Consider the following 20,308-nt stretch of genomic DNA (forward strand, 5'->3'; position numbering starts at 1 on the left):
TGGCCAAGAAGACCAATGTCAGTTCAGCTTGAGCAGGTGAAAGCTTGCCTGATTCTGCAAAAGGATGAGATTACGCTTTTGGGTTAGAAGTGGTTGCGGGCTACTGCATACTAAGAAACCGTTTATTGAGGTCCGGTTGGATTACTCGATCTTCTCCCACCTCAAAATCAGCTGTAAATTCAGTGTTCTATACCAATGAGCTATTTTTGTCCTCCCCGCCCCTTCCAGCGAATGGGTCCCCCTGACTAACAAAAGTGATTCAAACAGATTTGTATACCTTTTCATAGGAGACTTCATGAGGTATTTTATACTGTGCCAATGCAAGGTAGATTGAGTAATGATCTGGACAGCCCCATACTGGAGAACTGCAGCGCCTGTCAACCTGATCCCTTCTGCTGGTATTGTTAAACAACATCAAGATTTAAAAGTATTAAACCGCAAGAGTTGGCTGGAGTAAGGCCGAAGGCTCCAATGTTTGGGAGTTGCACAGTTCTCAGTCTTTTCATGTTTCTCTCAAAGAGCGAAGGGCCCTCTTATTTCTCCTTCTCATTCATATATGGAATTGAATGAGGGCTAATCAATAATGAATTAGAGCTGGACGTAGGAATGCAGCAGAAGACCCAGCAAACGCATTTCAAAGTTGCTCTTCTAAGGATACCTTTGTACTTGACAGATCAATTTAATCCTACAGGTGCTCTAAAATGAAGAATGCATTTCAGTCATCCTTGCAGAAAATCACACAGCCATCTATTCTAGGCTGCACAGAGTTTTCCGTCCTCTCCACCTGCTAGCTTGTTGTTGCAATATGTGTCAATTCTGGAGAATTGTCTGCTATGCTAGAATGCCCGGCCCTATTCAAATGTTCATTGTACTTCCTGCAAAAATATCAAAAGAAAAACAAAGATTTGGTTTTGGAAAAATAATTCATTACCATCTTGTAAAAATCAAAACGTTCACATTTGATTCAAAAAAAGAGAGGCTAGGTCTCACTATTTTGCTCAAGCTGTGTTACACCTACTGCTCTCAGGTGCTGTCCTGCTACCGATGGGCATGGAAGCTTTGGCCTGCTCTGTTTCCAGCCTGGGTTGGTGCACCTCTCAATACACAACCTGAAATTCTAGAGCTCCCTCTAGAACACCATATTGATACCCAACGTAGCATGGACACCTGATCAACACAGCTGAGTGCAGCCCAGAACCCCTGAGCTCAAGCAATCCACAAGCCTCAGCCTCCCAAGTAGCTAGGACAACAGGCACACGCCACCATGCCCGGCAAACACAGCACATGTCCTAATGATGAAATGCATTGCTTAAGTAAGGATAATGATAAAGTACGGTGTAATGAATTGATGGTATGCCAACCGTATTTCAAGAAAATCTATTTCACTATCCTGCAAAGAAAGGAAAATAATGTCTTATCAAGAAGCAGTGTGAATATGGGAAGGGCCTTTAAAAAGATGTGGAGTTTCCTAAAGGAAAAGAAGAGGGTTGAACTGATTTAAGGGAGAGAGGAAGTAGGGTCAGAAAGTTTGTGAAGGGGATGTGAATACAATATAGATACTAGTATTTAGTGAGTGAGAGATAGGTAGAGGGAGAGAGGAGAAAGAAAGTGAGGGAGAAGAGCCAACTTAGGGCTGAGTTTCTCATTATCTGCCAGTGACTCCCTGTAGAACCTTACAGGCACAATTCAGGCTCTTCTGTAGCCATCCATCCCTTCTTGTTATGCCGAGCCAGCCAATGTTGAGAAAAGCAGCAAGGGTCACAATGATGGAAGACATCTGCCACATTGGAAGTTATAAAGTGGTATGCAGTGGGAGGGCTAGAAGAGTTATTATAAAGAATGAATATGCGTCATTCTGTTCTCTAGCCTCAACAGCTTCAAGAGAGTAACTCTTGCTGGCCAAGAAGACCAATGTCAGTTCAGCTTGAGCAGGTGAAAGCTTGCCTGATTCTGCAAAAGGATGAGATTACGCTTTTGGGTTAGAAGTGGTTGCGGGCTACTGCATACTAAGAAACCGTTTATTGAGGTCCGGTTGGATTACTCGATCTTCTCCCACCTCAAAATCAGCTGCTAATTCAGTGTTCTATACCAATGAGCTATTTTTGTCCTCCCTGCCCCTTCCAGCGAATGGGTCCCCCTGACTAACAAAAGTGATTCAAACAGATTTGTATACCTTTTCATAGGAGACTTCATGACGTATTTTATACTGTGCCAATGCAAGGTAGATTGAGTAATGATCTGGACAGCCCCATACTGGAGAACTGCAGCGCCTGTCAACCTGATCCCTTCTGCTGGTATTGTTAAACAACATCAAGATTTAAAAGTATTAAACCGCAAGAGTTGGCTGGAGTAAGGCCGAAGGCTCCAATGTTTGGGAGTTGCACAGTTCTCAGTCTTTTCATGTTTCTCTCAAAGAGCGAAGGGCCCTCTTATTTCTCCTTCTCATTCATATATGGAATTGAATGAGGGCTAATCAAAAAATGAATTAGAGCTGGACGTAGGAATGCAGCAGAAGACCCAGCAAATGCATTTCAAAGTTGCTCTTCTAAGGATACTTTTGTACTTGACAGATCAATTTAATCCTACAGGTGCTCTAAAATGAAGAATGCATTTCAGTCATTCTTGCAGAAAATCACACAGCCATCTATTCTAGGCTGCACAGAGTTTTCCGTCCTCTCCACCTGCTAGCTTGTTGTTGCAATATGTTGCAATTCTGGAGAATTGTCTGCTATGCTAGAATGCCCAGCCCTATTCAAATGTTCATTGTACTTCCTGCAAAAATATCAAAAGAAAAACAAAGATTTGGTTTTGGAAAAATAATTCATTACCATCTTGTAAAAATCAAAACGTTCACATTTGAGTCAAAAAAAGAGAGGCTAGGTCTCACTATTTTGCTCAAGCTGTGTTACACCTACTGCTCTCAGGTGCTGTCCTGCTACTGATGGGCATGGAAGCTTTGGCCTGCTCTGTTTCCAGCCTGGGTCGGTGCACCTCTCATTACACAACCTGAAATTCTAGAGCTCCCTCTAGAACACCATATTGATACCCAACGTAGCATGGACACCTGATCAACACAGCTGAGTGCAGCCCAGAACCCCTGAGCTCAAGCAATCCACAAGCCTCAGCCTCCCAAGTAGCTAGGACAACAGGCACACGCCACCATGCCCGGCAAACACAGCACATGTCCTAATGATGAAATGCATTGCTTAAGTAAGGATAATGATAAAGTACGGTGTAATGAATTGATGGTATGCCAACCGTATTTCAAGAAAATCTATTTCACTATCCTGCAAAGAAAGGAAAATAATGTCTTATCAAGAAGCAGTGTGAATATGGGAAGGGCCTTTAAAAAAGATGTGGAGTTTCCTAAAGGAAAAGAAGAGGGTTGAACTGATTTAAGGGAGAGAGGAAGTAGGGTCAGAAAGTTTGTGAAGGGGATGTGAATACAATATAGATACTAGTATTTAGTGAGTGAGAGATAGGTAGAGGGAGAGAGGAGAAAGAAAGTGAGGGAGAAGAGCCAACTTAGGGCTGAGTTTCTCATTATCTGCCAGTGACTCCCTGTAGAACCTTACAGGCACAATTCAAGCTCTCCTGTAGCCAACCATCCCTTCTTGTTATGCCGAGCCAGCCAATGTTGAGAAAAGCAGCAAGGGTCACAATGATGGAAGACATCTGCCACATTGGAAGTTATAAAGTGGTATGGAGTGGGAGGGCTAGAAGAGTTATTATAAAGAATGAATATGCGTCATTCTGTTCTCTAGCCTCAACAGCTTCAAGAGAGTAACACTTGCTGGCCAAGAAGACCAATGTCAGTTCAGCTTGAGCAGGTGAAAGCTTGCCTGATTCTGCAAAAGGATGAGATTACGCTTTTGGGTTAGAAGTGGTTGCGGGCTACTGCATACTAAGAAACCGTTTATTGAGGTCCGGTTGGATTACTCGATCTTCTCCCACCTCAAAATCAGCTGTTAATTCAGTGTTCTATACCAATGAGCTATTTTTGTCCTCCCTGCCCCTTCCAGCGAATGGGTCCCCCTGACTAACAAAAGTGATTCAAACAGATTTGTATACCTTTTCATAGGAGACTTCATGACGTATTTTATACTGTGCCAATGCAAGGTAGATTGAGTAATGATCTGGACAGCCCCATACTGGAGAACTGCAGCGCCTGTCAACCTGATCCCTTCTGCTGGTATTGTTAAACAACATCAAGATTTAAAAGTATTAAACCGCAAGAGTTGGCTGGAGTAAGGCCGAAGGCTCCAATGTTTGGGAGTTGCACAGTTCTCAGTCTTTTCATGTTTCTCTCAAAGAGCGAAGGGCCCTCTTATTTCTCCTTCTCATTCATATATGGAATTGAATGAGGGCTAATCAAAAAATGAATTAGAGCTGGACGTAGGAATGCAGCAGAAGACCCAGCAAACGCATTTCAAAGTTGCTCTTCTAAGGATACCTTTGTACTTGACAGATCAATTTAATCCTACAGGTGCTCTAAAATGAAGAATGCATTTCAGTCATCCTTGCAGAAAATCACACAGCCATCTATTCTAGGCTGCACAGAGTTTTCCGTCCTCTCCACCTGCTAGCTTGTTGTTGCAATATGTCGCAATTCTGGAGAATTGTCTGCTATGCTAGAATGCCCGGCCCAGTTCAAATGTTCATTGTACTTCCTGCAAAAATATCAAAAGAAAAACAAAGATTTGGTTTTGGAAAAATAATTCATTACCATCTTGTAAAAATCAAAACGTTCACATTTGAGTCAAAAAAAGAGAGGCTAGGTCTCACTATTTTGCTCAAGCTGTGTTACACCTACTGCTCTCAGGTGCTGTCCTGCTACCGATGGGCATGGAAGCTTTGGCCTGCTCTGTTTCCAGCCTGGGTCGGTGCACCTCTCATTACACAACCTGAAATTCTAGAGCTCCCTCTAGAACACCATATTGATACCCAACGTAGCATGGACACCTGATCAACACAGCTGAGTGCAGCCCAGAACCCCTGAGCTCAAGCAATCCACAAGCCTCAGCCTCCCAAGTAGCTAGGACAACAGGCACACGCCACCTTGCCCGGCAAACACAGCACATGTCCTAATGATGAAATGCATTGCTTAAGTAAGGATAATGATAAAGTACGGTGTAATGAATTGATGGTATGCCAACCGTATTTAAAGAAAATCTATTTCACTATCCTGCAAAGAAAGAAAAATAATGTCTTATCAAGAAGCAGTGTGAATATGGGAAGGGCCTTTAAAAAAGATGTGGAGTTTCCTAAAGGAAAAGAAGAGGGTTGAACTGATTTAAGGGAGAGAGGAAGTAGGGTCAGAAAGTTTGTGAAGGGGATGTGAATACAATATAGATACTAGTATTTAGAGAGTGAGAGATAGGTAGAGGGAGAGAGGAGAAAGAAAGTGAGGGAGAAGAGCCAACTTAGGGCTGAGTTTCTCATTATCTGCCAGTGACTCCCTGTAGAACCTTACAGGCACAATTCAGGCTCTCCTGTAGCCATTCATCCCTTCTTGTTATGCCGAGCCAGCCAATGTTGAGAAAAGCAGCAAGGGTCACAATGATGGAAGACATCTGCCACATTGGAAGTTATAAAGTGGTATGGAGTGGGAGGGCTAGAAGAGTTATTATAAAGAATGAATATGCGTCATTCTGTTCTCTAGCCTCAACAGCTTCAAGAGAGTAACTCTTGCTGGCCAAGAAGACCAATGTCAGTTCAGCTTGAGCAGGTGAAAGCTTGCCTGATTCTGCAAAAGGATGAGATTACGCTTTTGGGTTAGAAGTGGTTGCGGGCTACTGCATACTAAGAAACCGTTTATTGAGGTCCGGTTGGTTTATTCGATCTTCTCCCACCTCAAAATCAGCTCCTAATTCAGTGTTCTATACCAATGAGCTATTTTTGTCCTCCCTGCCCCTTCCAGCGAATGGGTCCCCCTGACTAACAAAAGTGATTCAAACAGATTTGTATACCTTTTCATAGGAGACTTCATGACGTATTTTATACTGTGCCAATGCAAGGTAGATTGAGTAATGATCTGGACAGCCCCATACTGGAGAACTGCAGCGCCTGTCAACCTGATCCCTTCTGCTGGTATTGTTAAACAACATCAAGATTTAAAAGTATTAAACCGCAAGAGTTGGCTGGAGTATGGCCGAAGGCTCCAATGTTTGGGAGTTGCACAGTTCTCAGTCTTTTCATGTTTCTCTCAAAGAGCGAAGGGCCCTCTTATTTCTCCTTCTCATTCATATATGGAATTGAATGAGGGCTAATCAAAAAATGAATTAGAGCTGGACGTAGGAATGCAGCAGAAGACCCAGCAAACGCATTTCAAAGTTGCTCTTCTAAAGATACTTTTGTACTTGACAGATCAATTTAATCCTACAGGTGCTCTAAAATGAAGAATGCATTTCAGTCATCCTTGCAGAAAATCACACAGCCATCTATTCTAGGCTGCACAGAGTTTTCCGTCCTCTCCACCTGCTAGCTTGTTGTTGCAATATGTCGCAATTCTGGAGAATTGTCTGCTATGCTAGAATGCCCGGCCCAGTTCAAATGTTCATTGTACTTCCTGCAAAAATATCAAAAGAAAAACAAAGATTTGGTTTTGGAAAAATAATTCATTACCATCTTGTAAAAATCAAAACGTTCACATTTGAGTCAAAAAAAGAGAGGCTAGGTCTCACTACTTTGCTCAAGCTGTGTTACACCTACTGCTCTCAGGTGCTGTCCTGCTACCGATGGGCATGGAAGCTTTGGCCTGCTCTGTTTCCAGCCTGGGTCGGTGCACCTCTCATTACACAACCTGAAATTCTAGAGCTCCCTCTAGAACACCATATTGATACCCAACGTAGCATGGACACCTGATCAACACAGCTGAGTGCAGCCCAGAACCCCTGAGCTCAAGCAATCCACAAGCCTCAGCCTCCCAAGTAGCTAGGACAACAGGCACACGCCACCATGCCCGGCAAACACAGCACATGTCCTAATGATGAAATGCATTGCTTAAGTAAGGATAATGATAAAGTACGGTGTAATGAATTGATGGTATGCCAACCGTATTTAAAGAAAATCTATTTCACTATCCTGCAAAGAAAGAAAAATAATGTCTTATCAAGAAGCAGTGTGAATATGGGAAGGGCCTTTAAAAAAGATGTGGAGTTTCCTAAAGGAAAAGAAGAGGGTTGAACTGATTTAAGGGAGAGAGGAAGTAGGGTCATAAAGTTTGTGAAGGGGATGTGAATACAATATAGATACTAGTATTTAGAGAGTGAGAGATAGGTAGAGGGAGAGAGGAGAAAGAAAGTGAGGAGAAGAGCCAACTTAGGGCTGAGTTTCTCATTATCTGCCAGTGACTCCCTGTAGAACCTTACAGGCACAATTCAGGCTCTCCTGTAGCCATTCATCCCTTCTTGTTATGCCGAGCCAGCCAATGTTGAGAAAAGCAACAAGGGTCACAATGATGGAAGACATCTGCCACATTGGAAGTTATAAAGTGGTATGGAGTGGGAGGGCTAGAAGAGTTATTATAAAGAATGAATATGCGTCATTCTGTTCTCTAGCCTCAACAGCTTCAAGAGAGTAACTCTTGCTGGCCAAGAAGACCAATGTCAGTTCAGCTTGAGCAGGTGAAAGCTTGCCTGATTCTGCAAAAGGATGAGATTACGCTTTTGGGTTAGAAGTGGTTGCGGGCTACTGCATACTAAGAAACCGTTTATTGAGGTCCGGTTGGTTTATTCGATCTTCTCCCACCTCAAAATCAGCTGCTAATTCAGTGTTCTATACCAATGAGCTATTTTTGTCCTCCCTGCCCCTTCCAGCGAATGGGTCCCCCTGACTAACAAAAGTGATTCAAACAGATTTGTATACCTTTTCATAGGAGACTTCATGACGTATTTTATACTGTGCCAATGCAAGGTAGATTGAGTAATGATCTGGACAGCCCCATACTGGAGAACTGCAGCGCCTGTCAACCTGATCCCTTCTGCTGGTATTGTTAAACAACATCAAGATTTAAAAGTATTAAACCGCAAGAGTTGGCTGGAGTATGGCCGAAGGCTCCAATGTTTGGGAGTTGCACAGTTCTCAGTCTTTTCATGTTTCTCTCAAAGAGCGAAGGGCCCTCTTATTTCTCCTTCTCATTCATATATGGAATTGAATGAGGGCTAATCAAAAAATGAATTAGAGCTGGACGTAGGAATGCAGCAGAAGACCCAGCAAACGCATTTCAAAGTTACTCTTCTAAGGATACCTTTGTACTTGACAGATCAATTTAATCCTACAGGTGCTCTAAAATGAAGAATGCATTTCAGTCATCCTTGCAGAAAATCACACAGCCATCTATTCTAGGCTGCACAGAGTTTTCCGTCCTCTCCACCTGCTAGCTTGTTGTTGCAATATGTCGCAATTCTGGAGAATTTTCTGCTATGCTAGAATGCCCGGCCCAGTTCAAATGTTCATTGTACTTCCTGCAAAAATATCAAAAGAAAAACAAAGATTTGGTTTTGGAAAAATAATTCATTACCATCTTGTGAAAATAAAAACGTTCACATTTGAGTCAAAAAAAGAGAGGCTAGGTCTCACTATTTTGCTCAAGCTGTGTTACACCTACTGCTCTCAGGTGCTGTCCTGCTACCGATGGGCATGGAAGCTTTGGCCTGCTCTGTTTCCAGCCTGGGTCGGTGCACCTCTCTTTACACAACCTGAAATTCTAGAGCTCCCTCTAGAACACCATATTGATACCCAATGTAGCATGGACACCTGATCAACACAGCTGAGTGCAGCCCAGAACCCCTGAGCTCATGCAATCCACAAGCCTCAGCCTCCCAAGTAGCTAGGACAACAGGCACTTGCCACCATGCCTGGCAAATACAGCACATGTCCTAATGATGAAATGCATTGCTTAAGTAAGCATAATGATAAAGTACGGTGTAATGAATTGATGGTATGCCAACCGTATTTCAAGAAAATCTATTTCACTATCCTTCAAAGAAAGGAAAATAATGTCTTATCAAGAAGCAGTGTGAATATGGGAAGGGCCTTTAAAAAAGATGTGGAGTTTCCTAAAGGAAAAGAAGAGGGTTGAACTGATTTAAGGGAGAGAGGAAGTAGGGTCAGAAAGTTTGTGAAGGGGTTGTGAATACAATATAGATACTAGTATTTAGAGAGTGAGAGATAGGTAGAGGGAGAGAGGAGAAAGAAAGTGAGAGAGAAGAGCCAACTTAGGGCTGAGTTTCTCATTATCTGCCAGTGACTCCCTGTAGAACCTTACAGGCACAATTCAGGCTCTCCTGTAGCCATCCATCCCTTCTTGTTATGCCGAGCCAGCCAATGTTGAGAAAAGTAGCAAGGGTCACAATGATGGAAGACATCTGCAACATTGGAAGTTATAAAGTGGTATGGAGTGGGAGGGCTAGAAGTGTTATTATAAAGAATGAATACGCGTCATTCTGTTCTCTAGCCTCAACAGCTTCAAGAGAGGAACTCTTGCTGGCCGAGAAGACCAATGTCAGTTCAGCTTGAGCAGGTGAAAGCTTGCCTGATTCTGCAAAAGGATGAGATTACGCTTTTGGGTTAGAAGTGGTTGCGGGCTACTGCATACTAAGAAACCATTTATTGAGGTCCGGTTGGATTACTCGATCTTCTCCCACCTCAAAATCAGCTGCTAATTCAGTGTTCTATACCAATGAGCTATTTTTGTCCTCCCTGCCCCTTCCAGCGAATGGGTCCCCCTGACTAACAAAAGTGATTCAAACAGATTTGTATACCTTTTCATAGGAGACTTCATGACGTATTTTATACTGTGCCAATGCAAGGTAGATTCAGTAATGATCTGGACAGCCCCATACTGGAGAACTGCAGCGCCTGTCAACCTGATCCCTTCTGCTGGTATTGTTAAACAACATCAAGATTTAAAAGTATTAAACCGCAAGAGTTGGCTGGAGTAAGGCCGAAGGCTCCAATGTTTGGGAGTTGCACAGTTCTCAGTCTTTTCATGTTTCTCTCAAAGAGCGAAGGGCACTCTTATTTCTCCTTCTCATTCATATATGGAATTGAATGAGGGCTAATCAAAAAATGAATTAGAGCTGGACGTAGGAATGCAGCAGAAGACCCAGCAAATGCATTTCAAAGTTGCTCTTCTAAGGATACTTTTGTACTTGACAGATCAATTTAATCCTACAGGTGCTCTAAAATGAAGAATGCATTTCAGTCATTCTTGCAGAAAATCACACAGCCATCTATTCTAGGCTGCACAGAGTTTTCCGTCCTCTCCACCTGCTAGCTTGTTGTTGCAATATGTGTCAATTCTGGAGAATTGTCTGCTATGCTAGGATGCCCGGCCCTATTCAAATGTTCATTGTACTTCCTGCAAAAATATCAAAAGAAAAACAAAGATTTGGTTTTGGAAAAATAATTCATTACCATCTTGTAAAAATCAAAACGTTCACATTTGATTCAAAAAAAGAGAGTCTAGGTCTCACTATTTTGCTCAAGCTGTGTTACACCTACTGCTCTCCTGCTACCGATGGGCATGGAAGCTTTGGCCTGCTCTGTTTCCAGCCTGGGTTGGTGCACCTCTCAATACACAACCTGAAATTCTAGAGCTCCCTCTAGAACACCATATTGATACCCAACGTAGCATGGACACCTGATCAACACAGCTGAGTGCAGCCCAGAACCCCTGAGCTCAAGCAATCCACAAGCCTCAGCCTCTCAAGTAGCTAGGACAACAGGCACACGCCACCATGCCCGGCAAACACAGCACATGTCCTAATGATGAAATGCACTGCTTAAGTAAGGATAATGATAAAGTACGGTGTAATGAATTGATGGTATGCCAACCGTATTTCATGAATATCTATTTCACTATCCTGCAAAGAAAGGAAAATAATGTCTTATCAAGAAGCAGTGTGAATATGGGAAGGGCCTTTAAAAAGATGTGGAGTTTCCTAAAGGAAAAGAAGAGGGTTGAACTGATTTAAGGGAGAGAGGAAGTAGGGTCAGAAAGTTTGTGAAGGGGATGTGAATACAATATAGATACTAGTATTTAGTGAGTGAGAGATAGGTAGAGGGAGAGATGAGAAAGAAAGTGAGGGAGAAGAGCCAACTTAGGGCTGAGTTTCTCATTATCTGCCAGTGACTCCCTGTAGAACCTTACAGGCACAATTCAGGCTCTCCTGTAGCCAACCATCCCTTCTTGTTATGCCGAGCCAGCCAATGTTGAGAAAAGCAGCAAGGGTCACAATGATGGAAGACATCTGCCACATTGGAAGTTATAAAGTGGTATGGAGTGGGAGGGCTAGAAGAGTTATTATAAAGAATGAATATGCGTCATTCTGTTCTCTAGCCTCAACAGCTTCAAGAGAGTAACACTTGCTGGCCAAGAAGACCAATGTCAGTTCAGCTTGCAACATTGGAAGTTATAAAGTGGTATGGAGTGGGAGGGCTAGAAGTGTTATTATAAAGAATGAATACGCGTCATTCTGTTCTCTAGCCTCAACAGCTTCAAGAGAGGAACTCTTGCTGGCCGAGAAGACCAATGTCAGTTCAGCTTGAGCAGGTGAAAGCTTGCCTGATTCTGCAAAAGGATGAGATTACGCTTTTGTGTTAGAAGTGGTTGCGGGCTACTGCATACTAAGAAACCGTTTATTGAGGTCCGGTTGGATTACTCGATCTTCTCCCACCTCAAAATCAGCTGTTAATTCAGTGTTTTATACCAATGAGCTATTTTTGTCCTCCCTGCCCCTTCCAGCAAATGGGTCCCCCTGACTAACAAAAGTGATTCACCTTGCCTTTGAACAGGACCAGGGACGGACTGCTGTGCTTCCCATCACTCACCCGGTTTCCCTTTGTGTTTGCTGCTAGCGGAACCCGCTTCGCGGGTCCCGCGTCGCCCTAGGACCGGGGCAGAAGACCTCTTCGTTGCAGAGCGGGACCGAGGGCTGCGAGCGTCGGGGTTTGGACTCCGTTTCCCAGGAGCCAAAGGGAAACCCCGAGCCCGTGTCACCTGGGCTGCTCTCCCTCATCGTCCCGCCCCCTGACGCTGGGTCAGGATAAAGTGCCCCGTGTGGATTGTGAAGGCGGGACTCGCCTTGCCTTTGAACAGGACCAGGGACGGACTGCTGTGCTTCCCATCACTCACCCGGTTTCCCTTTGTGTTTGCTGCTAGCGGAACCCGCTTCGCGGGTCCCGCGTCGCCCTAGGACCGGGGCAGAAGACCTCTTCGTTGCAGAGCGGGACCGAGGGCTGCGAGCGTCGGGGTTTGGACTCCGTTTCCCAGGAGCCAAAGGGAAACCCCGAGCCCGTGTCACCTGGGCTGCTCTCCCTCATCGTCCCGCCCCCTCACCCTATTGGAGGAAGGTGTCAATAATAGTTGTTGAGTCCTGCTGCGCGGGAGCGCGCGGGGCGAAGCCCGGGCAAAGGGCGGGCCCTCTGAGGCCCTCGTAGGCCAGAGTAGGCCGGGCTGGGCCCACTGACTAACAACTCATTCCGCAGGCTTGTGCTACAGGCTAGTTAATGGCTACCTTATCCGTTGGGGGGTCACCTGGGAAGAAGGGCAAACTCCGCAATGGGTCTCTAGACAATTTCTTTTCTAAGGTATTGTCCGAGGGGGAAAAGGAAATGTCCATGGCGGAGCGCAGGGCTGAGCGGAGGCGTTCAATCGAAAGCTTGAAAAACAGATCCCTTCTTGACTCCGCATCCGTATCCTTGCCCACTGAGGGGGACTTAATTGACTTTGGGAGGGATACCGTCAGTCAAGAAGGCTTCCCACTCTTACTGCGGGACTGTACACCCTCACCCAGTGTATCCCTTGATCCTATAGTGATCGACCCACCTACTCAGATCCCTGTTGCCCCCCTGAAGCCTAAACCCCTCAAATCCAAGCTACAAGTGGTTGCACAGATACATGGCCCTCCACCATGTAAAAAAAGGAGGAAACTAAGGGTGGGGAAGGCCAAAGCTAAAATCTCCCATTTAGACTTTGGAAAAGGCCCTAAATTATATTCACCGCATGCAAGGGCCACTATGCAAGCTACAACTACTGTACATCCCGAGGCTATACCAGTAGAGGCTACTTCGCTTGTTGTGGTCCCCTCTACACCAGATTTAGTAAATAGTCAGGGGCCCCTAGCTATAAACTCACCGATTCCTCTCCTGCCCCGAGGGGACCTCGAACTTTTATTGAGGTCTCTGTTGTTACCTGTGATTGAGAGCCTTATGAAAGTCGAAAATAGATTGACCTTAGTGGAGGTTGCCTTAAATAGCATGGCATCGGTTACCAGGGCTCAGGGGAGTGGGGGAACACTACCAGTATCTTGCACTGGGGTCTCGTCTTCCGGGATGGTAAAACCCCCAGTAGTCACCTCCGCTGCTCCTCTCCAGACGTCTAGGCAGACTGCGCAGCAACAGGGAAAGAAGGCACCTGCTACCCAGAAAAATAAAAATAATCCCACAACGACCCCGATCAGTTCTGTAGCTGGGACAGATGGTGGCGCCAAAATGCCACCACCAAAGGCTCCCCCAGCTATTGGTAGTGAGAGACGGGGGGATGGGGGTCGCCCTAGTTGTCCGGTAACTAAGGTACCTCAAGTGGAAATTCCACCCCAGGCGGTGCCCTATGTAGTAGTCATGTCTGGGGTTCCCCCTCTAGCAGACAATAAGACGGAAGGTTATGGCCAACTGAAAAATAAAATAATCCACTGGCTGAGGACATTTAGGCCTATAGCCCCTAACGTGGATGGGGATATTGTACATGTGAGAAGGCTCCCGTGGCTGGGTAACACTAGGAAAGATATTGACGGGGATCTAGTAGTGGTTAATTTCAGAGACCCCCGTGCAGTGGATTACATTCTAAACTGGCCTTATGTGGGAGGAGGAAACTCTATCATTCCTAGGCCCTTAACCTACTTTTACCCGAGGGCGGCTCCTTACCCACCCACACGCAGGGATGAGACTCACGCCCCTTGGCCCAAGCAGTTTGGCTACAACAGTACCCACCAGGTACTTGGCCAGCATCAGTACTATCCTAACGGCCAGTCCGGTTGGTACACGGTTCCACAGAGTCACCACCCAAGCCACAAAGGTGCAATGGAGCATCTCAGACCCTTCACCCCCTTAGATACCTTCAACAGGTTTTCGCAGCTCAGTGGCTTGGAGGACTGCGACTGATGCTTACAGCCTATGGAGGAGGGAGGCGGTAGACAAGGAGCGGATCCCCAGCATGGAGGATTTATTTGTGTTAATTCCCAGGGGGTCATTACTGATGACACTATTGGATCCCTATCGAATATGCCCCACTCTGTTGCCACGGATATGTTTAATGTTGTGCCCTGCACTGATTCTGAAAGCCAACCTGGTTGTGTGAGTATCAGCTACCAGCCTAGTGATGGGAGTTTGGAGGGGGGGGATTCTAGGGAAGGGCATTTTCCAGTCCACAAGGGAGCCAGAGTAATAAATCTGATTTCCTGGAACATAGCTGGGCTCAAAAGGAAATTAGACATTCCTGAATGGCATGAATTCATCGAGAAGTTCGATGTTTGCCTGTTCCAAGAAACTTGGTGTCTGTTACCAATTGACAAATCTGGCTATACATCCTTTTTCTCCCCAGCAATAAGCAGTGGGAAGGGCAGACCAGCAGGAGGTCTATTGGTCTGGATAAGAACTGACCTAGATTGGGACATGGCATCTACGGACACCCACTGCAGTGATTTAATGCACCTTTCTTCTAGGGGCCATATAGAGGGGTTTAGACTTGAACTTTTTAATGTGTATGCGAGAGGGGGTGTGGGGGACAATGCATCCACAACCATATTGAGCCTCGACTCTGCTCTAGCCACTTGCCCTTCCTCAGCCAGAATTATGGTGGGTGGCGATTTTAACTGTACGTTCGAACCTCTTCTTGGTGATGACCCACTGGGAAATGAGGAGGACGATTTTAGGTGGTCTATCCCCCCCTTGACGATACCCCCCATTCGGAAATGGTCCGCTAGGGCAATCCAATTGAATGCCCTTACTAGGGAGCATAAAATACGAGCCCTTAACGGCAGGTCCCGATCTGATAAATTAGGTGCACCGACTTTTAATAGGATAACGGCCCCGTCCAGAATTGACTATATCCTAGTGAGTGCCAGTATGTGGATGGACCTTATTGATATGGAGGTGGTACCCTCACAGGACAGCGACCATAATCCGCTTTGCTGTAAGTTCAAATGGGGTAAATCGAAAGTGGAAGGGATGAGTGTTTCGTTGAAACGAACCAAAGAGGTGATCCCCTACGAAAACAATCGTAGATTGAAGTGGGATAAAGCTCAGTTAAGTGCAGACCAACTAGAGACCATCAAAATTACCATCGAAGACCTGCAGAGGGACTTGGGAGTGTTGGAACGGGAGGTTGTGGGTTCTCCAGGCTCTTCTTTACAACTAGATTCTGCATATAAAGGCATGATAGAACAATTAAGTCTTTATTTCTCCTCTAACGGGAAACCCCGTAGATCTAATAGGCTGCCCCCTATAACCAGCAACCCATGGTATTCTGCTAACTGCAGGGTTAAGAGGAAGAGTCTGTCAGTTGCCTTGCTCTCAAGGAATCCCAACCTGGTTAGAGCGGCCAGGAGGGAGTACGTGAGAGCAATCGATCTGGCAAAACGTGAGTGGGAGGAGGAGCACTGGAGGGAATTAACAGAGGCAGTCAGAAGGAGGGACTCGACGCAATTTTGGAATCTAATTAATGGAGCCAGACAGGGTAAATCCCAGCCACTAGCAACACATATAACCTGCCAGCAATGGTTCAATCACTTCACATCTCTGTATGGCGGCAGCGATGATGCACCTGGCCCTTTGGTTTCTTGTGGGGAGGGAAGGGATCCTGACGGGGAGACGGAGTGTTTATTTATGGCCTCCGAAGTTGTGGCAGCAATTAAACATTTGACACCCAAAAAGGCAGCTGGCCCGGATGGGATCCCTGGGGATCTCCTGATTGCTGAACCCCTGGCATGGGCAAATTTAATAGCCACCGTAATGAATTTGCTCCTAAAGGGGCACCCCGTGCCAGACTCTTGGAAGGGGGCCGAGGTGGTAACAGTATACAAGAAGGGGGCTAGAGATGACCCTGCCAACTACCGTCCGATTAGTCTGATAGACATAGTCCAGAAAGTGGTTGGCAGGGTTATTATCACCAGGGTATGTGACTGGATGGAGGAAGAATGCATTCTGTCTCATCTGCAGGCCGGTTTTCGTCAGGGGGTGGGCACGGTGGACCAGGTCTTTAGGCTGTTTGGGATCTATTGGAAGGCAGTTACCATCAAAAAGGGAAGCCTATATATGGCCTTCATAGATCTCAAGACGGCCTTCGACCTGGTCCCCCGAGCCAAACTTTGGGAGATTCTGGAAAGCATGGGCTTCCCTGGCCCGCTCTTAAGATTGATTGTAAGACTCCATGAGGGGACTTACGCCAGGATTAGATGGGGTTCGCAGGGCCAACTGACTGATAGGGTACCTGTGAGGAGTGGTGTCCGTCAAGGGTGTGTCATGGCTCCGACTCTCTTCTCCTTGTTTGTGAATGGTGTGGTGGACCATCTGAGAGGAGAAGAGACGGATGCCCCAACCCTGGCGGGGGAAAAGATACAAACCCTACTCTTTGCTGATGACACCCTACTGATAGCTAAATCTCCGGTAGGCCTGCACAAACTCCTGCAGCGTTTTTCCACCTTCTGTACAGAGAGGGGCCTAACCATCAACACTACTAAAACCAAATTGATGGCCTTTTCACCCTCCAAAAATTTTAAAAACAACTTTCTCCTTAATGGGTCGCCTTTGGAGCTGGTTGAGGCGTTTGACTATTTAGGGATTCGGATAAACAGCCGAATGACATGGAAGGATCACCTAGCGAAAATGCTGTTGGGCCACAGAAGAGTCTCGGGGGTGATCCTTCGAGAGCACCGGGCATCACTTAGCAAACCAGTGTCCCCGGTAATGGCCATCTATGATGGCCAGATACTCCCGGCAGCATTGTACGGCTCCGAATTATGGGGGTTCAATAATGTAAACGAGCTAACCTTAGCGGAAAATAAGTTTTTGAGAGACGTGGTGGCACTCCCGGTTTCCACTCCCCTTATTCCCTTGCGGCTTGACCTTGGCAGACGCGCCCTAAAAGATATAGTGAGACTGAGACCACTACTTTTTTGGGTTCGCCTGAGAAGGACTAAGGAGTTGGTCAAATACGCGGAAGCACTGGACGAGTTAATTTTATTGGACTCTGGGGGTAAAATTGGCTGGCTGAAAAATCTGAGGCTATTGGTCTCCCAATTGGGTTTGAGCGATAGTTGGGAGTCCCAAGTACCCCCGCCCAAGATGGTTATCAAGAAATTATATTGGGATTGGGTCCAGGCTGAATCTTCACGTGACACATCAGGGGGGTCACTTACAGAGTCCTTTCTGGAGTGTAAGAGTGTAAGGAAGCTTGAACCCTTTTTGGATTTGATAACTAAACCTTTTGACAGGTCCCTCTTTTTAAAGCTAAGGTTCGGTACCCTCCCGGTGCATGAATTTGCCTCAAAATGGTCCAGCCAGGGCGGTCCTCTGCGATCCTGTCCGGGTTGTGCGGCCCCTAAAGAGTCCGTGGCCCACCTTCTTTTTGCTTGCCCAGCGTATAAAGTGCCACGGAAAAACTGGTTAAAACCAGTATGTAAAGGTTTGGGGTTGAGGTGTCACCGCTCGGCATTACGAGTGTTTACATCGGATGTATCATCTTCCTCAGTGATATGCGGGGTGGCAAAGTTTCTAGGTAGCGCCTGGATTATTAGATCTAGATCTTTGGGGAAGATTGCACTGCCTCTATCTACCGTGAGTGGAGTTGTCTGAAGCTGCTAAGTTCGAGTAACTGGAGTATTTTCTGTCCTGTTTTTACTATTAATACGCTAGTGTTTAGTGGTAGTGTAAGTTTGGTCCTTCCCAGTTGCTGCTAGTACATTATGATGATTGTATTTTAACATTTTTTAACATGTATTGTTGTCTTTTATGGTGATTAATTTACCGAATAAAGATTTATGAACTGAACTGATTCAAACAGATTTGTATACCTTTTCATAGGAGACTTCATGACGTATTTTATACTGTGCCAATGCAAGGTAGATTGAGTAATGATCTGGACAGCCCCATACTGGAGAACTGCAGCGCCTGTCAACCTGATCCCTTCTGCTGGTATTGTTAAACAACATCAAGATTTAAAAGTATTAAACCGCAAGAGTTGGCTGGAGTAAGGCCGAAGGCTCCAATGTTTGGGAGTTGCACAGTTCTCAGTCTTTTCATGTTTCTCTCAAAGAGCGAAGGGCCCTCTTATTTCTCCTTCTCATTCATATATGGAATTGAATGAGGGCTAATCAAAAAATGAATTAGAGCTGGACGTAGGAATGCAGCAGAAGACCCAGCAAATGCATTTCAAAGTTGCTCTTCTAAGGATACCTTTGTACTTGACAGATCAATTTAATCCTACAGGTGCTCTAAAATGAAGAATGCATTTCAGTCATCCTTGCAGAAAATCACACAGCCATCTATTCTAGGCTGCACAGAGTTTTCCGTCCTCTCCACCTGCTAGCTTGTTGTTGCAATATGTCGCAATTCTGGAGAATTGTCTGCTATGCTAGAATGCCCGGCCCAGTTCAAATGTTCATTGTACTTCCTGCAAAAATATCAAAAGAAAAACAAACATTTGGTTTTGGAAAAATAATTCATTACCATCTTGTAAAAATCAAAACGTTCACATTTGAGTCAAAAAAAGAGAGGCTAGGTCTCACTATTTTGCTCAAGCTGTGTTACACCTACTGCTCTCAGGTGCTGTCCTGCTACCGATGGGCATGGAAGCTTTGGCCTGCTCTGTTTCCAACCTGGGTCGGTGCACCTCTCATTACACAACCTGAAATTCTAGAGCTCCCTCTAGAACACCATATTGATACCCAACGTAGCATGGACACCTGATCAACACAGCTGAGTGCAGCCCAGAACCCCTGAGCTCAAGCAATCCACAAGCCTCAGCCTCCCAAGTAGCTAGGACAACAGGCACACGCCACCATGCCCGGCAAACACAGCACATGTCCTAATGATGAAATGCATTGCTTAAGTAAGGATAATGATAAAGTACGGTGTAATGAATTGATGGTATGCCAACCGTATTTAAAGAAAATCTATTTCACTATCCTGCAAAGAAAGAAAAATAATGTCTTATCAAGAAGCAGTGTGAATATGGGAAGGGCCTTTAAAAAAGATGTGGAGTTTCCTAAAGGAAAAGAAGAGGGTTGAACTGATTTAAGGGAGAGAGGAAGTAGGGTCAGAAAGTTTGTGAAGGGGATGTGAATACAATATAGATACTAGTATTTAGAGAGTGAGAGATAGGTAGAGGGAGAGAGGAGAAAGAAAGTGAGGGAGAAGAGCCAACTTAGGGCTGAGTTTCTCATTATCTGCCAGTGACTCCCTGTAGAACCTTACAGGCACAATTCAGGCTCTCCTGTAGCCATTCATCCCTTCTTGTTATGCCGAGCCAGCCAATGTTGAGAAAAGCAGCAAGGGTCACAATGATGGAAGACATCTGCCACATTGGAAGTTATAAAGTGGTATGGAGTGGGAGGGCTAGAAGAGTTATTATAAAGAATGAATATGCGTCATTCTGTTCTCTAGCCTCAACAGCTTCAAGAGAGTAACTCTTGCTGGCCAAGAAGACCAATGTCAGTTCAGCTTGAGCAGGTGAAAGCTTGCCTGATTCTGCAAAAGGATGAGATTACGCTTTTGGGTTAGAAGTGGTTGCGGGCTACTGCATACTAAGAAACCGTTTATTGAGGTCCGGTTGGTTTATTCGATCTTCTCCCACCTCAAAGTCAGCTGCTAATTCAGTGTTCTATACCAATGAGCTATTTTTGTCCTCCCTGCCCCTTCCAGCGAATGGGTCCCCCTGACTAACAAAAGTGATTCAAACAGATTTGTATACCTTTTCATAGGAGACTTCGTGACGTATTTTATACTGTGCCAATGCAAGGTAGATTGAGTAATGATCTGGACAGCCCCATACTGGAGAACTGCAGCGCCTGTCAACCTGATCCCTTCTGCTGGTATTGTTAAACAACATCAAGATTTAAAAGTATTAAACCGCAAGAGTTGGCTGGAGTAAGGCCGAAGGCTCCAATGTTTGGGAGTTGCACAGTTCTCAGTCTTTTCATGTTTCTCTCAAAGAGCGAAGGGCCCTCTTATTTCTCCTTCTCATTCATATATGGAATTGAATGAGGGCTAATCAAAAAATGAATTAGAGCTGGACGTAGGAATGCAG

At 45.3% G+C, this 20,308-nt stretch overlaps 7 non-coding genes across 7 annotated transcripts; all 7 read right to left on the reverse strand.

The window, feature by feature from the left end:
* Nucleotides 1–973: 973 nt before the first annotated feature.
* On the reverse strand, nt 974–1,273 carry LOC147734376 (signal recognition particle RNA). Its single transcript, XR_015308178.1, has one exon.
* A 1,597-nt stretch (nt 1,274–2,870) lies between these two features.
* Nucleotides 2,871–3,170, reverse strand: LOC147734377 (signal recognition particle RNA). Its single transcript, XR_015307945.1, has one exon.
* A 1,598-nt stretch (nt 3,171–4,768) lies between these two features.
* LOC147734378 (signal recognition particle RNA) lies at nt 4,769–5,068 on the reverse strand. Its single transcript, XR_015307915.1, has one exon.
* A 1,598-nt stretch (nt 5,069–6,666) lies between these two features.
* Nucleotides 6,667–6,966, reverse strand: LOC147734379 (signal recognition particle RNA). Its single transcript, XR_015307931.1, has one exon.
* A 1,597-nt stretch (nt 6,967–8,563) lies between these two features.
* On the reverse strand, nt 8,564–8,863 carry LOC147734380 (signal recognition particle RNA). Its single transcript, XR_015307745.1, has one exon.
* A 1,598-nt stretch (nt 8,864–10,461) lies between these two features.
* On the reverse strand, nt 10,462–10,751 carry LOC147734381 (signal recognition particle RNA). Its single transcript, XR_015307815.1, has one exon.
* An 8,020-nt stretch (nt 10,752–18,771) lies between these two features.
* On the reverse strand, nt 18,772–19,071 carry LOC147734382 (signal recognition particle RNA). The gene has a single exon (XR_015307860.1).
* Nucleotides 19,072–20,308: the final 1,237 nt, after the last annotated feature.

The sequence above is a fragment of the Lissotriton vulgaris genome, chromosome 1_2 (genome assembly GCF_964263255.1).
Source record: "Lissotriton vulgaris chromosome 1_2, aLisVul1.2, whole genome shotgun sequence".
NCBI lineage: Eukaryota > Metazoa > Chordata > Amphibia > Caudata > Salamandridae > Lissotriton > Lissotriton vulgaris.